Source organism: Symphalangus syndactylus, chromosome 19 (assembly GCF_028878055.3).
Source record: "Symphalangus syndactylus isolate Jambi chromosome 19, NHGRI_mSymSyn1-v2.1_pri, whole genome shotgun sequence".
NCBI classification, from domain to species: domain Eukaryota; kingdom Metazoa; phylum Chordata; class Mammalia; order Primates; family Hylobatidae; genus Symphalangus; species Symphalangus syndactylus.
The window spans coordinates 88,147,250-88,165,600 of NC_072434.2; the positions used below are offsets into that span (position 1 = coordinate 88,147,250).

At 39.8% G+C, this 18,351-nt stretch overlaps 1 protein-coding gene across 4 annotated transcripts in view; it reads right to left on the reverse strand.

Moving 5' to 3' along the window:
* AKT3 (AKT serine/threonine kinase 3) overlaps nt 1–18,351 on the reverse strand; it is a 370,924-nt gene that overhangs the window by 326,033 nt on the left and 26,540 nt on the right. Inside the window, exon 1 of one of the 4 annotated variants that reach the window (XM_055235069.2) lies at nt 16,530–16,642. The exons of the other annotated variants lie outside the window; for them this stretch is intronic. The gene's annotated coding sequence lies outside the window, so the exon portion shown is untranslated. Of the gene's footprint in view, nt 1–16,529; nt 16,643–18,351 lie in introns of those variants that run through there. 4 annotated transcript variants of the gene reach the window in all.

Sequence of the window (18,351 nt, forward strand, 5' to 3'; positions counted from 1 at the left end):
CTTAGTCTGTACTTCCACAGCACTTTATACAAATCTCGATTTTGCAAAAATAAGAACAGCAGCCAACATTTATGGAACACTTACTATGTACCTGGCAAAATTCTAAGTCACTATTACATAATTTAACTCAGTTAATCCTCACAATAACCTTCATGAGGTAGATAGGTACTATTACCCCCATTTTATCAATGAGGAAACTGACTCATCTTGAAGTCTTTTTACCCCACTAGACTCTAGACTCCATGAGGGCAAGTGTTTCTTCATCTCAGTATCTCACACATCCCAGTTTCTGGCACATATTTCACTAGAAGTAAATAAAGAAATCAGTTTGTCCAAAAACTAGATACAAACATGCTCATTTACAAGAACAATTTTTTACTCCTCGAAAGTATAAGGCAATAACACTTTTTTGGACTAAGAAAAAATGGCTTGGTGTTGAATAAATATAGTATCTCTAACTGGTAAGAAAACTTAACATAAAGTTTACCCAACAATTGATGAAAACAATTAAAACTTAAATTTTTTAAACAAGTCTCATTTGATAATTTTTTTTCAGCAATATGTTATGCAGAAGTCCATAAAAATCACAGTGACAGGCGCCAAGATGGCCAACTAGAAACAGCTGCGGCCAGAGGCTCCCACCAAGAACAAAAATGGCAAGTGAATCCCACACCAGCAACTGAGGTATCTAGGTTCTCTCAATGGGACTGACTAGGCAGTTGGCGCGACCCATGGAGAGTGAGGAAAAGAAGGGTGATGCAATGGCCCACATGGGAGCCACAATGGAGCAAGGGGAGCTCCCACCCCCAGCCAAGGGAGGCAGTGAGTGACTGTGCTACCCTGCCTGGGAAACCATGTTTTTTCCACAGATCTGTGCAACCCATGGGTCAGGTCAGGATATCCCCGTCATGAGCCGATGCCACCAAGGCCTTGGGTCCCAAGCACAGAGCTGTGCAGATGCTTGGCGGCCACTCAACTGCAGAATGCCTAAGACTACCAAATTCCCAGGGAAAGGGGCCACCGTCATCACTGCGGCTGCCTGCTGTCCAAGACGACTGAGCTCTCCAGGGAAGGGAAAGCAGCCATCACTGCAGCTGCCTGCTGCCTAAGATGACTGAGCTCCAGAGGGCCAGCAGCCCACACTGTAGCTCCAGCTCGCCGTTTTTTCCCTGCTGGTGCCAGGGAGACTGGACGGTTTGGACCCAGGAGAAATTCCCCACAGCAAAGGACAGCAGCTGTGGCAGACTGTGGCCAGACTGCCTCTTTAGGCCAGATCCTGACCCATCCCTCCTCACTGGGCAAGGCCTCCCTGCAGGAATTTCAGCAACTCCAGCAGGGGTTTAGGAATAGAACTCTGCTCTCCCTGGGACTCAGTCCCTGCAGCGAGAGGCAGTCACTGTCTCTGTGGATGAGCAGACTTAGTCTTTCTCACTGCTGGCACTGAGGAATCCAGGTAGTCCAGAGGAGTGTGACAATCCCCAGCACAGTGCATCCCCTCCGCCAAGGGGCAGCTGGACAATTTCATTAAGCAGGTCCTGGATCTTGTGCCTCCTGACTGAGAGAGACACCCCCAACAGGGGTCGCCAGACACCTTATATAGGAGCATTCCTGCTGGCATCAGGTCGGTGCCCCTCTGGGACAGAAATCTGAGAGGAAGGAGTAGGCAGCCATCTTTGCTGTTCTGCAGGCCCCACTGGTGACACCTCCAGGTGTGGGAGGGATCCAAGCACATAGGGTTTGGAATGGGCCCCCAGCAAACTGCAGCAGCCCTACAGGAGAGGGGCCTGTTTTTGTTTTGTTTTTGAGATGGGGTCTTGCTCTGTCACCCAGGCTGGAGTGCAGTGGCACAATCTTGGCTCACTGCAACCTCCGCCTCCCAAGTTCAAGCAATTCTCCTGCCTCAGCCTCCTGAGTAGCTGGGACTACAGGCGCATGCCACCACGCCCAGCTAATTTTTTGTATTTTTTAGTAGAGACAGGGTTTCACTGTGTTAGCCAGGATGGTCTCGATCTCCTGATCTCATGATCCACCTGCCTCAGCCTCCCAAAGTGCTGGGATTACAGGTGTGAGCCACCACACCCAGCCCTAACTGTTAAAAAGAGAAACTAACAGAAAGCAACAACAGCAGCATCAACAACAAAAAAGTCCCCACAAAAACTCGATCTGAAGGTCAGCAGCCTCAAAGATCAAAGCTGGGTAAACCCATGAAGATAAGAAAGAATCAACGAAAAAAACATCGAGAACCCAAAAAGCCAGACTGCCTCTTCTCCTCCAAATGATCACAACACCTCTCTAGCAAGGACACACAACTAGATGAACACTTAGATGAACTGACAGAAGTAGGCTTCAGAAGGTGGGTAATAACAAACTTCACTGTGCTAAAGGAGCATGTTCTAACCCAATGCAAAGAAGCTATGAACCATGATAAAACATTACAGGAGCTGTTAACCAGAATAACCAGTTTAGAGAGAAACATAATGACCCAATAGAACTGAAAAACACAACACTAGAACTGAAAAACACAACACGAGAACTTCACAATGCAACCACAAGTATAAATAGCCAAAGAGACCAAGTGGAGGAAAGAATTTCAGAGCTTGAAGACTATCTTCCCAAGATTAGAGAAAAAGGAATGATAAGGAACAAAGAAAACCTCTGAGAACTATGGGATTATGTAAGAAGACCAAACCTATGACTGATTAGGGTACCTGAAAAAGATGGGGAAAATGGAACCAAGTTGGAATATATACTTCAGGATATCAACCAGGAGAACTTCCCCAACCTAATAAGACAGGCCAACATTCAAATTCAGGAAATCCAGAGAACCCCAGTAAGATACTCCATGAGAAGATCAACCCCAAGACACATAATCATCAGATTCTCCAAGGTCAAAATCAAAGAAAAAATGTTAAAAGCAGCCAGAGAGAAAGGCCAGGTCACCTACAAAGGGAAGCCCATCAGACAAACAGCAGACTTCTCAGCAGAAACCCTACAAGTTAAAAGAGATTGGGGACCAATATTCAACATTAAGAAAAAAATTTCCAACCCAGAATTTCAAGTCTAGCCAAACTAAGCTTCATAGGCTCAGTTTGGAAAAATAAAATAATTTTCACACAAGAAAATGCTGAGAGAATTCACCACCACCAGGCCTGCTTTGCAAGAGCTCCTAAAGGAAGACTAAACATGAAAAGGAAAAACCATTACCAGCCACTGCAAAAATACACTGAAATACAAAGACCAATGACACTATGAAGCAGCTACATCAACACATCTGCAAAACCACCAGCTAACATCATGATGACAGAATCAAATTCACAAATAACAATATTAACCTTAAATGTAAATGGGCCAAATGTCCCAATTAAAAGACACAGAATGGCTAGCTGCATAAACAGTCAAGACCCATCAGTGGGATGTATTCAAGAGACCCATTTCATGGGCAAAGACATACATAAGCTCAAAACAAAGGAGTGGAGGAAAATTTACCAAGCAAATGGAAAGCAGTAAAAAGTAGAGGTTGCAATCCTAGTCTCTGACAAAACCGACTTTAAACCAACAAAGATCAAAAAAGACAAAGAAGGGCATTACATAATGGTAAAGGGATTAAATCAACAAGAAGAGCTAACCATCCTAAATATATATGCACCCAATATAGGAGCATCAAGATTCATAAAACAAGTTCTTAGAGACCTACAAAGAGACTAAGACTCCCATACAATAACAGTAGTAGACTTTAACACTCCACCATCAATATTAGATAGATCATCAAGACAGAAAATTAACAAGGATATTCAGGACCTGAACTCAGCTCTGGATCAACTGGACCTGATAGATATCTATAGAACTCTCCACCCAAAGACAACAGAATATACATTCTTCTTGGTGCCACATGGCACATACTCTAAAATCAATCACATAATTGGAAGTAAAACACTTCTAAGCAAATGCAGGAAAACTGAAATCCTAACAGTCTCTCAGACAACAGCACAATCAAATCAGAACTCAAGATTAAGAAACTCACTCAAAACCACACAACTACATGGAAATTGAATAACTTGCTCCTGAATGACTCCTGGGTAAATAATGAAATTAAGGCAGAAATCAAGAAGTTCCTTGAAATCAATGAGAACAAAGAGACAATGTACCAGAATCTCTGGGATGCAGCTAAAGCAGTGTTAAGAGGGAAATTTATAGCACTAAATGCCCACATCAAAATATTAGAAAGATCTCAAGCTGACAACCTAACATCACAACTAAAAGAACTAGAGAACCAAGAGCAAACAAACCACAAAGCTAGCAGAAGACAAGAAATAACCAAGATCAGAGCAGAGCTGAAGGAGACAGAGACACTAAAAACCCTTCAAAAAAAAAAAAAAAAACTAATCCAGGAGCTGGTTTTTTGAAAAAAAATAATAAAATAGATAAAACGCCAGCTAGATTAATAAAGAAGAAGAGAAGAATCAAATAGATTCAATAAAAAATGATAAAGGGGATATCACCACATCACCACCAACCCCAGAGAAATACAAACTACCATCAGAGAATACTATAAACACCTCTATGCAAATAAACTAGAAAATCTAGAAGAAATGGATAAATTCCTGGACACATACACCCTCCCAAGACTGAACCAGGAAGAAGTTGAATCCAGGAATAGACCAATACAGGTTCTGAAACTGAGGCAGTAATAAATGGCATATTAACCAAAAAAAGCCCAGGACCAGATGGATTTACAGCTGAATTCTACCAGAGGTACAAAGAGGAGCTAGTACCACTTCTTCTGAAACTATTCCCAACAATTGAAAAGGAGGGACTTCTCCCCAACTTATTTTATGAGGCAGCAACAACCTGATACAAAAACCCAGGAGAGATGAAACAGAAAAAGAAAACTTCAGCCAATATCCCTGATGAACATTAATGCAAAAATCCTCACTAAAACACTGGCAAAGTGAATCCAGCAGCACATCAAAAAGCTTATTCACCACGATCAAGTCAGCTTCATTCGGGTGGAGCCAAGATGGCCGAATAGGAACAGCTCCAGTCTCCAGCTCCCAGCCCCAGCGACACAGAAGACGGGTGATTTCTGCATTTCTGCTTGAGGTACCGGTTTCATCTCACTAGGGAGTGCCTAACAGTGGGTTCAGGACAGTCGGTGAAGCGCACTGTGCGCGAGCCGAAGCACGGCGAGGCATTGCCTCACTCGGGAAGCGCAAGGGGTCAGGGAGTTCCCTTTCCTAGTCAAAGAAAGGGAAAACAGACGGCACCTGGAATATCGGGTCAGTCCCGTCCTAATACTGCGCTTTTCCAACGGGCCTGGAAAACGGCACACTAGGAGATTGTGTCCCGCACCTGGCTCGGAGGGTCCTATGCCCACAGAGTCTTGCTGATTGCTAGCACAGCAGTCTGAGATCACGCTGCAAGGCGGCAACGAGGCTGGGGGAGGGGCGCCCGCCATTGCCCAGGCTTGCTTAGGTAAACAAAGCAGCCAGGAAGCTCGAACTGGGTGGAGCCCACCACAGCTCAAGGAGGCCCGCCTGCCTCTGTAGGCTCCACCTCTGGGGGCAGGGCACAGACAACCAAAAACTCAGCGAGAACCTCCACAGCCTTAAATGTCCCTGTCTGACTGACAGCTTTGAAGAGAGTAGTGGTTCTCCCAGCACGCAGCTGGAGATCTGAGAACGGACAGACTGCCTCCTAAAGTGGGTCCCTCACCCCTGAGCAGCCTAACTGGGAGGCACCCCCCCAGTGGGACAGACTGACACCTCATTCAACCGGGTACTCCTCTGAGACAAAACTTTCAGAGGAACTATCAGACAGCTGAATTTGTGGTCTCACGAAAATCCGCTGTTCTGCAGCCACCGGTGCTGACACCCAGCCAAACAGGGTCTGGAGTGGACCTCTAGTAAACTCCAACAGACCTGCAGCTGAGGGTCTTGTCTGGTAGAAGGAAAATTAACAAACAGAAAGGACATCCACACCAAAAACCCATCTGTACATCACCATCATCGAAGACAAAAAGTAGACAAAACCACAAAGATGGGGAAAAAACAGACCAAAAAAACTGGAAACTCTAAAAAACAGAGCACCTCTCCTCCTCCAAAGGAACGCAGTTCCTCACCAGCAACGGAACAAAGCTGGATGGAGGATGACTTTGATGAGTTGAGAGAAGAAGGCTTCAGACGATCAAACTACTCTGAGCTACGAGAGGAAATTCAAAACAATAGCAAAGAAGTTAAAAACTTTGAAAAAAAATTAGAAGAATGGATAACTAGAATAACCAATGGAGAGAAGGGCTTAAAGGAGATGATGGAGCTGAAAGCCAAGTTTCGAGAACTACGCGAAGAATGCAGAAGCCTCAGTAGCAGATGCGATCAACTGGAAGAAAGGGTATCGCTGATAGAAGATGAAATGAATGAAATGAAGAGAGAAGGGAAGTTTAGAGAAAAAAGAATAAAAAGAAATGAACAAAGCCTCCAAGAAATTTGGGACTATGTGAAAAGACCAAACCTACGTCTGATTGGTGTACCTGAAAATGATGGGGAGAATGGAACCAAGTTGGAAAACACTCTGCAAGATATTATCCAGGAGAACTTCCCCAATCTAGCAAGGCAGGCCAGCATTCAGATTCAGGAAATACAGAGAACGCCACAAAGATACTCCTCGAGAAGGGCAACTCCAAGACACATAATTGTCAGATTCACCAAAGTGGAAATGAAGGAAAAAATGTTAAGGGCAGCCAGAGAGAAAGGTCGGGTTACCCACAAAGGGAAGCCCATCAGACTAACAGCTGATCTCTCAGCAGAAACTCTACAAGCCAGAAGAGAGTGGGGGCCGATATTCAACATTCTTAAAGAAAAGAATTTTCAACCCAGAATTTCCTATCCCGCCAAACTAAGCTTCATAAGTGAAGGAGAAATAAAATACTTTACAGACAAGCAAACGCTGAGTGATTTTGTCACCACCAGGCCTGCCCTAAAAGAGCTCCTGAAGGAAGCACTAAACATGGAAAGGAACAACCGGTACCAGCCCCTGCAAAAACATGCCAAATTGTAAAGACCATCGAGGCTAGGAAGAAACTATAGCAACTAACGAGCAAAATAACCAACTAACATCATAATGACAGGATCAGATTCACACATAACAATATTCACGTTAAATGTGAATGGGCTAAATGCTCCAATCAAAAGACACAGACTGGCAAACTGGATAAGGAGTCAGGACCCATCAGTGTGCTGTATTCAGGAAACCCATCTCACGTGCAGAGACACGCATAGACTCAAAATAAAGGGATGGAGGAAGATCTATCAAGCAACCGGAAAACAAAAAAAGGCAGGGGTTGCAATCCTAGTCTCTGATAAAATAGACTTTAAACCAACAAAGATCAAAAGAGACAAAGAAGGCCATTACATAATGGTAAAGGGATCAATTCAACAAGAAGAGCTAACTATCCTAAATATATATGCACCCAACACAGGAGCACCCAGATTCATAAAGCAAGTCCTCAGTGACCTACAAAGGGACTTAAACTCCCACACAATAATAATGGGAGATTTTAACACCCCACTGTCAGCATTAGACAGATCAACGAGACAGAAAGTTAACAAGGATATCCAGGAATTGAACTCAGCTCTACATAAAGTGGACCTAATAGACATCTACAGAACTCTCCACCCCAAATCAACAGAATATACATTTTTTTCAGCACCACACCACACCTATTCCAAAATTGACCACATAGTTGGAAGTAAAGCTCTTCTCAGCAAATGTAAAAGAACAGAGATTATAACAAACTGTCTCTCAGACCACAGTGCAATCAAACTAGAACTCAGGATTAAGAAACTCAGTCAAAACCGCTCAACTACATGGAAACTGAACAACCTGCTCCTGAATGACTATTGGGTACATAATGAAATGAAGGCAGAAATAAAGATGTTCTTTGAAACCAACGAGAACAAAGACACAACATACCAGAATCTCTGGGACACGTTCAAAGCAGTGTGTAGAGGGAAATTTATAGCACTAAATGCCCACAAGAGAAAGCAGGAAAGATCCAAAATTGACACCCTAACATCACAATTAAAAGAACTAGAAAAGCAAGAGCAAACACATTCAAAAGCTAGCAGAAGGCTAGAAATAACTAAAATCAGAGCAGAACTGAAGGAAATAGAGACACAAAAAACCCTTCAAAAAATTAATGAATCTAGGAGCTGGTTTTTTGAAAAGATCAACAAAATTGATGGACCGCTAGCAAGACTAATAAAGAAGAAAAGAGAGAAGAATCAAATAGATGCAATAAAAAACGAAAAAGGGGATATCACCACCGATCCCACAGAAATACAATCTACCATCAGAGAATACTACAAACACCTCTATGCAAATAAACTAGAAAATCTGGAAGAAATGGATAAATTCCTCGACAAATACACCCTCCCAAGACTAAACCAGGAAGAAGTTGAATCTCTGAATAGACCAATAACAGGTTCTGAAATTGTGGCAATAATCAATAGCTTACCAACCAAAAAGAGTCCAGGACCTGATGGATTCACAGCTGAATTCTACCAGAGGTACAAGGAGGAACTGGTACCATTCCTTCTGAAACTATTCCAATCGATAGAAACAGAGGGAATCCTCCCTAACACATTTTACGAAGCCAGCATCGTCCTGATACCAAAACCTGGCAGAGACATAACCAAAAAAGAGAATTTCAGACCAATATCCTTGATGAACATTGATGCAAAAATCCTCAATAAAATACTGGCAAACCGAATCCAGCAGCACATCAAAAAGCTTATCCACCATGATCAAGTGGGCTTCATCCCTGGGATGCAAGGCTGGTTCAACATACGCAAATCAATAAATGTAATCCAGCATATAAACAGAACCAAAGACAAAAACCACATGATTATCTCAATAGATGCAGAAAAGGCCTTTGACAAAATTCAACAACCCTTCATGCTAAAAACTCTCAATAAATTAGGTATTGATGGGACGTATCTCAAAATAATAAGAGCTATCTACAACAAACCCACAGCCAATATCATACTGAATGGGCAAAAACTGGAAGCATTCCCTCTGAAAACTGGCACAAGACAGGGATGCCCTCTCTCACCGCTACTATTCAACATAGTGCTGGAAGTTCTGGCCAGAGCAATCAGGCAGGAGAAGGAAATAAAGGGTATTCAATTAGGAAAAGAGGAAGTCAAATTGTCCCTGTTTGCAGATGACATGATTGTATATCTAGAAAACCCCATTGTCTCAGCCCAAAATCTCCTTAAGCTGATTAGCAACTTCAGCAAAGTCTCAGGATACAAAATTAATGTACAAAAATCACAAGCATTCTTGTACACCAATCACAGACAAACAGAGAGCCAAATCATGAGTGAACTCCCATTCACAATTGCTTCAAAGAGAATAAAATACCTAGGAATCCAACTTACCAGGGATGTGAACGACCTCTTCAAGGAGAACTACAAACCACTGCTCAATGAAATAAAAGAGGATACAAACAAATGGAAGAACATTCCATGCTCATGGGTTGGAAGAATCAATATCGTGAAAATGGCCATACTGCCCAAGGTAATTTATAGATTCAATGCCATCCCCATCAAGCTACCAATGACTTTCTTCACAGAATTGGAAAAAACTACTTTAAAGTTCATATGGAACCAAAAAAGAGCCCGCATCGCCAAGTCAATCCTAAGCCAAAAGAACAAAGCTGGAGGCATCACGCTACCTGACTTTAAACTCTACTACAAGGCTACAGTAACCAAAACAGCATGGTACTGGTACCACAACAGAGACATAGATCAATGGAACAGAACAGAGCCCTCAGAAATGATGCCGCATAGCTACAACTATCTGATCTTTGACAAACCTGACAAAAACAAGAAATGGGGAAAGGATTCCCTATTTAATAAATGGTACTGGGAAAACTGGCTAGCCATATGTAGAAAGCTGCAACTGGATCCCTTCCTTACACCTTATACAAAAATTAATTCAAGATGGATTAAAGACTTATATGTTAGACCTAAAACCATTAAAATCCTACAAGAAAACCTAGGCAATACCATTCAGGACATAGGCGTGGGCAAGGACTTCATGTCTAAAACACCAAAAGCAATGGCAACAAAAGCCAAAATCGACAAATGGGATCTCATTAAACTAAAGAGCTTCTGCACAGCAAAAGAAACTATCATCAGAGTGAACAGGCAACCTACACAACGGGAGAAAATTTTTGCAACCTACTCATCTGACAAAGGGCTAATATCCAGAATCTACAATGAACTCAAACAAATTTACAAGAAAAAAACAAACAACCCCATCAAAAAGTGGGCAGAGGACATGAACAGACACTTCTCAAAAGAAGACATTTATGCAGCCAAAAAACACATGAAGAAATGCTCCTCATCACTGGCCATCAGAGAAATGCAAATCAAAACCACAGTGAGATACCATCTCACACCAGTTAGAATGGCCATCATTAAAAAATCAGGAAACAACAGGTGCTGGAGAGGATGTGGAGAAATAGGAACACTTTTACACTGTTGGTGGGACTGTAAACTAGTTCAACCATTGTGGAAGTCAGTGTGGCGATTCCTCAGGGATCTCGAACTAGAAATACCATTTGACCCAGCCATCCCATTACTGGGTATATACCCAAAGGACTATAAATCATGCTGCTATAAAGACACATGCACACGTATGTTTATTGCGGCACTATTCACAATAGCAAAGAGTTGGAACCAACCCAAATGTCCAACAACGATAGACTGGATTAAGAAAATGTGGCGCATATACACCATGGAATACTATGCAGCCATAAAAAATGATGAGTTCGTGTCCTTTGTAGGGACATGGATGAAACTGGAAAACATCATTCTCAGTAAACTATCGCAAGGACAAAAAACCAAACACCGCATGTTCTCACTCATAGGTGGGAATTGAACAATGAGAACTCATGGACACAGGAAGGGGAACATCACGCTCCGGGGACTGTTGTGGGGTGGGGGGAGGGGGGAGGGACAGCATTAGGAGATACACCTAATGCTAAATGACGAATTAATGGGTGCAGGAAATCAACATGGCACATGGATACATATGTAACAAACCTGCACATTGTGCACATGTACCCTAAAACCCTAAAGTATAATAAAAAAAAAAAAAAAAAAAAAAGTCAGCTTCATTCCCAGGATACAACGCAGGTTCAACATATGCAAATTAATAAACATAATTCATTACATCAACAGAACTAAAAACAAAACCACATGACTATCTCAAAAGACTCAGAAAAGGCCTTTAATAAAATTCAACATCCCTTAATGTTAAAAACTCTCAATAAATTAGGTATTTATGGAACATAGCTCAAAATAATACAAGCCATTTATGATAAAATCACAGCCAGTATCTTACTGAATGGGCAAAAGTTGGAAACATTCCCCTTGGAAACTGGCACAAGACAAGGATGCCGTCTCCCACTATTCCTATTTAACATAGTATTGGAAGTTCTGGCCAAGGCAATCATGCAAGAGAGAGAAATTAAGTGTATTCAAACAGGAAGAGAGGAAGTCAAACTGTCTTGTTTGCAGATGACACGACCCTATATCCGGAAAATCCCATCATCTCAGCCCAAAAGCTTCTTAAGCTAATAAGCAACTTCAGCAAAGTCTCCGGATATAAAATCAATGTGTAAAAATCACAAGCATTCCTATACACCAACAACAGACAAGCAGAGAGCCAAATTGTGAATGAACTCCCATTCATAATTGCTACAAAGAGAATAAAATACATAGGAATAGAGCTAACAAGGGAAATGAAGGACCTTTTCAAGGAGAACTCAAGGAAATCAGAGAGGACACAAACAAATGGAAAAACATCCCATGCTCATGGATAAGAAGAATCAATATCGTGAAAATGGTCATACTGCCCAAAATAATTTATAGATTCAATACTATTCCCATTGAACTACCATTGACTTTCTTCACAGAATAAGAAAGAACTACTTTAAAATTCATACGGAACCAAAAAAGAGCCTGAATAGCCAAGACAATCCTAAGCAAAAAGAACAAAGCTGGAGGCATCACACTACCTGACTTCAAACTATACTACAAGGCTACAGAAACCATAACAGCATGGTACTGGTACCAAAACAGACACATAGACCAATGGAACAAAACAGAAATCTCAGATATAAGACCACAGGTCTACAACCGTCTGATCTTTGACAAACCTGACAAAAACAAGCAATGGGGAAAGGATTCCCTATTTAACAAATGGTGCTAGGAGAACTGGCTAGCCATATGCAGAAAACTGAAACTGGGCCCCTTCCTTACACCTTATACAAAAATTAACTCAATACGGATTAAAGACTTAAACATAAAACCCAAAACTATAAAAACTCTTGAAGAAAATCTAGGCAATTCCATTCAGGACATAGGCATGGGCAAAATTTTCATGATGAAAGTGTCAAAACCAATTGCAACAAAAGCAAAAATTGATGAATGGGATCTAATTAAACTAAAGAGCTTCTGCACAGCAAAAGAAACTATCATCAGAGTGAACAGACAACATATACAGAGAAAATTTTTGCAATCTATCCATCCGACAAAGGGCTAATATTCAGAATCTACAAAGACCTTAAACAAATTTACAAGACAAAAAAAACCTCATTCAAAAGTGGGCAAAGAACATAAACAGACACTTTTCAAAAGAAGGCATACATGCAGCCAACAAACATGAAAAAAAAAGCTCAACATCACTGATCATTCGAGAAATTCAAATCAAAATCACAAGGAGATACCATCTCACACCAGTCAGAATGGCAATTATTAAAATGTCAAGAAACAGCAGATGTTAGTGAGGCTGTGGAGAAAGAGGAACACTTATACACCATTGGTGGGAAAGCAAATTAGTTCAACCATTGTGGAAGACAGGGTGGCTATTCCTCAAAGACCTAGAACCAGAAATACCATTTGACCCAGCAATCCCATTACTGGGTATATATCCAAAGGAATATAAATCAATCTATGTTCAATGCAGCACTATTCCTGATAGCAAAGACGTGGAATCAACCCAAATGCCCATCAATGATAGACTGGATAAAGAAAATGTGGTACATATACACCATGGAATACTATATAGCCATAGAAAGGAACAAGATCGTGTCCTTTGCAGGGCCATGGATGAGCTGGAAGCCATTATCCTCAGCAAACTAACACAGGAACAGAAAACCAAATACCACATGTTCCCACTTCTAAGTGGTAGCTGAACAATGAGAACACATGGGCACAGGGAGGTGAACAACACACACTGTGGCCTGTCAGGGAGGAGGGGAGAAAGAGCATCAGGATAAATAGCTAATGCATGTTGGGCTTAATACCTAGATGATGGGTTGATAGTTGCAGCAAACCACCATGGCACACGTTTACCTATGTAACAAACCTGCATGTCCTGCACATGCATCCCAGAACTTTAAAAAAAAAATCACAATGACAACTATTCAAATCTGCATCATAAAGTATTTTAAAAGGAGTCAGTGACAGAGGAATAAGAAAATAAGGGATAATAACCATTAAAATATGTGGATTTAAGACAATCCAAGTAACTATAACACCTAATACTTCAAACTATGTAATTTGGGTATTTTTGGCTGACCATTATTTGGGTTGGTAGAGGTGGAGTCATAAGCTATAAAACCTGTGACTATCCGATTCATTGCATACTGTAACTTAAAAACAAAAATGAAAACCCTTACATAATTGATTTGTTACATTAAAAATTCATAATCCTCAGATTACCAGCTAGAAACAGGAATTTGGATTCCACAAGGGGAATAAAACTAATTGAAATAATTTACCAAACGTACCCCATAATTCATTATCACTTCAGGATACCAAAACTATCTTTTTTTTAAGAAGGGAGCATAGCCAGGCGCAGTGGCTCACACCTGTAATCCCAGCACTTTGGCAGGCCAAGGCGGGTGGATCACCTGAGGTCAGAAGTTCAAGGTCAGCCTAGCCAACATGGCGAAACCCCATCTCTACTAAAAATACAAAAATTAGCCAGGTGTTGTGGCACGTGCCTGTAATCCCAGCTACTTGGGAGGCTGAGGCAGGAGAATCACTTGAACCTGGGAGATAGAGGTTGTAGTGAGCCGAGATTGCCCCACTGCACTCCAGCCTGGGTGACTGAGCGAGACTTCATCTCAAAAAAAAAAAAAAAAGAAAGGAGCATAAACCTAGTACTCCTAAGATCAGACAAAATGGCTACATTTCAGAATAACCCCCGACAAGAGTAAATTTTAGAGAATGTTTGTGTGTCAAATTTTTCAATCTGACCTCTAGAAAGGCTACTGTCTCTCCTGGGTATCTGATTGAGAACTGAAGTACAAACATTAGTTATATTTGCCAAAACTTTTTGTAGCAGACTGCTGGTTGTCTAACACAACATCAATTACCAAACCCCTTTACTCTTGCCATCTCCCGCTACAGAAATTGAAAGCCAAATATTCATTTTCTAACAGCTAGGAGTGGCACATAACCCAGTTTTGGAAAAGTAAGTCTGAGAGCGAGCTTCGGAGAAAGCTTTTGCATTCCTAACATAAGGGACAGTGTGGCTGACGCCAGCCATCTCCCATTTGACTGCCTTGAACAGAGATGTAATGCCCATTACTACAGCCATCTTGAAACCTTGAAGTAACAAGTTTATGAAAAGCAAACAAGCTAACGGTGACGAACCAGAGATAGCTTCAATCTTTGATGATTCTATCCTGATTTGCTAACTATAACTGCCCACCTATATCCTTAAGCGGAAAAAAAGAAAATGTCCTTTTTGTTGTTACTGTTGGCTAGGTTTTCTGTTATTTTCAGCAGAATGCCAACCTTACTAAGCATGCAAAGACTATGATGTACAATTCCTTTAATTTAAAAAAGTTCTAGTAATTGTACAAATAAAAAGCAAACATTCTGATGCCAAGTAAGTGTGACAAATTAAACCCGAGACAAATTAAATGTTAGGAAGTCCTAAATAACTTATCTTAATAATTTTTTATATAAATTAATACAATACATGCATTTTAGAAATTTTACAAAATACAAAATAATATAAGGAAGGGAAAAACTCAATACTCAGAAATAACCACTTATAATATTTTGGTATATTTCCATCCAATTCATTTTTATACATATATCAACATATAAAAGTATGCTTTTATCTTTATAAACTGGAACCATGTAGTATGTTTTATTAACTAATACAGGTAGAAAGTGATAACTCAGTAGTACATAAAAGCATGTAAGACTCAAAAATAAAAGTATCTCTTCCACCATTCCCATACACACAGGACCAGATATACATAAGCCCTCATTCTCCATTCCACTTCTCAAAAACAGCCACTTTTAATACTTTTGGCATTATGGATGTTTCTTGATTTATCACCTATTAACCACATCAACAGACTTCTTACTATAAAGACTGAGAAATTAAGATACCCTCTGCCCTTTCTTCCCAATTTTTGTTACTTTCATTTTCATTTTTAGCTTTTCTACTGGTTTGTATTCTACATTAAAAAAATACACTTAAGTCTCTATTTCTTGACCCCTTATCTAACTGTGTAAGATAAGGAAATTAGTGTTCTTATACAGCAAGCATTTTTAATCATAAAGTTTAACCAAAGAATTAAAATATGACTATTTGGCCTTACCCAATCCTGAGTGAGAGGAAAAAAATGTATGTATGTACTTGTTGCTTTAGTACTATTTCATTTAAGAAAAAGTGTTGAAAAATATAGGAGCAGTATCACAACGAGGACCAAATCTAGAAAACAACTATTAGAACTTGGAAATCCTATAATGAATTTTTGTAATTACTACAGACAAACATGAATTTTTAAATTATGAAAGATGAAGCCTGAGGAAGAGAGTACAACATGAAGGTCAGTTGACAGGAAAGGAACACTGATCAACTCCTCTTTTACACTGGTCTTCTCCAAAGAGAAATATCGTAATGAAAACATTGATATTGATAGTTAGCAAGTAGCTTATCACTTTGATTTCTGGTCAGCATCAGTGATTTTTGATCAATGTGAAAGCATCTGGAGAATGTTTTTTTAAAAAAAACAAAAACAAAAACAAAAAAAAAACTTAAAAGGGCAAGTATCCTGACTGTCTATATAGAAGTAAACAATGGGTGAGTTAAATACTAAATATTAGTAAAGTTGATGTCAAACTAGTAATATTCTACAGATTATTAAATTGTTATTTACTATTTAATATGTCCCATGCAGTCTGATAAGAGCTAATCACACATTATGAGCTTGGATTCTTACACCCATATGAAGTAGGCACTTTTATCATCTCCATTTTACAGATGAGAAATTTAAGACAGATTAAGGATTTTGCCCACAGACACTAATAAATGGCAAAGCCAGGATTTGGAATTCAGTCCCATCCTCTTAACCATTACACTCAAATGACAATATATAGGTACAGCTGACCCTTAATAACATGGGTTTAACTGAACGACTCCATGTGTACCTGGATTTGCTTCTTCTGCCTCAGCCACTCCTGAGATAGCAATACCAACCCTTTCTCTTCCTCCTCAGCCTACTTGACTTGAAGACATCAAGGATGAAGACCTTTATGATGATCCACTTCCCCTTGATGAAAAACAAATACATTTTCTTAATAACATTTTTTCTCTTACTTCATTGTAAAAATACAGTACATTATATATAAAATGTGTGTTAATAGACTGTTTATGTTATCAGCGAGGCTTCCAGTCAACAGCAAGCTATTAGTAGTTAAGTTGTGAGGGAGTCAAAAGTGATATGCACATTTTTGACTGTGCAGGTGGTCTGTGCCCCTAACTCCCATGTTGTTTCAAGCATCAGATGTACTTTGAAATTGCAGATGGACAAGAAGAATAGATTCACTAAGAGCAGGTTAAGTCAAACTAGTCACTTTTTTCTTTTTTGAGTTCCAGGTTCCAATGGCATGGATAAATCTCCAAGACACAGTAAGTGATTACAGTATCATTTATGTAATGTGAGGCAAAACAGAAAGATGCAATGTTTACACAGAATAAAGTGTAAAAGTCTCATTTTCTTAATTATCCCCCTTCCTGTCCCTGCCTAATTTCTTCAATCCGAATCTCTTGACAAGGGGTAATACTACCTATAATTTGGCATTTTCTTCTAGTTATTAAGTACTTCTTAAAAATTTTAGCTTTATATTGGCATGACATACTTGGCAGTGGTTATTTCTGAGAAAGAATATGGAAGAAAGGAATCACACCATGCCCTATATATTTACTGCTTGGCTCTTTTAAAGGAGAATATATTACTTAGATAATACAAAATGTTCTTCATCATAATGATGCTCAAAGGAAAAAGGTGAAGAGTTTATAAGTATGACCTCAATGGTCTCCTTGAATGGGAAAAGTCTGACATATTAAACTACTTAACAACTAAAAAATTTTACAAGGCAAAAATATACCGTAACATTAAAAGGTATATTCAAACTAGAAAAATATTCACAACAAAAAAGATTAATCAAATAAAGGTATTCTCAATACACAAAAAGCTCTTACCAATAAATAAGAACATAAAATTTATACCTGTTTAAGGATAGGCCTCATATTTAAAACTTAACAACAAGAATAATAATTCATTTAAGCAACGTTAAACCTCAGTAACAAAGAAATGTAAAATAAAACAGCAATACAATGGCAAAAACTAGAAAGAATAACACCCAGCAATGGCTACGGTATAAGAAAGCAGAAAGCTTCACACATTAGTGCTAGGAATGTAAACTGGTAACATCTGGACAATAAACTGACTTTGTAAATGATTTATATAATCAAAACATAATAAAAGTTCCCTTAAAGAGTAAAACTGAGAAAAAGTGGCTGCAGCCTTTAATTGCACTGAAGGCCCCCACAGTGACAGACTATGAGAAGAGGCTAACAGTCTCACTGTGCTTTCTTCCGGCACCGATCACATCTGCAGTAACACATCCACTTCTGGGCACTACATTGTAAGAGAAACATTGACAAACTGAGCTATTTCCACAGTAAGACACCAATACAGTCAGCCCTCCATATCTGTGGGTTCCCCATCTGTGGATTCAACCAACCACAGATCAAAAATATTCAGGAAAAAGAAATCATCTGTACTGAACACTTACAGACTTTTTTTCTTGTCATTATTCCCTAAACAGGACAGTGTAACAACTACTTACATAGAATCTTTACATAGCATTTGCAGTGGATTAGGTATTGTAAGTAATTTAAAGATGATTTAAAGCACACAGGAGGGTGTGTGCAGGTTGTATGCAAATACTACACCATTTTATGTAA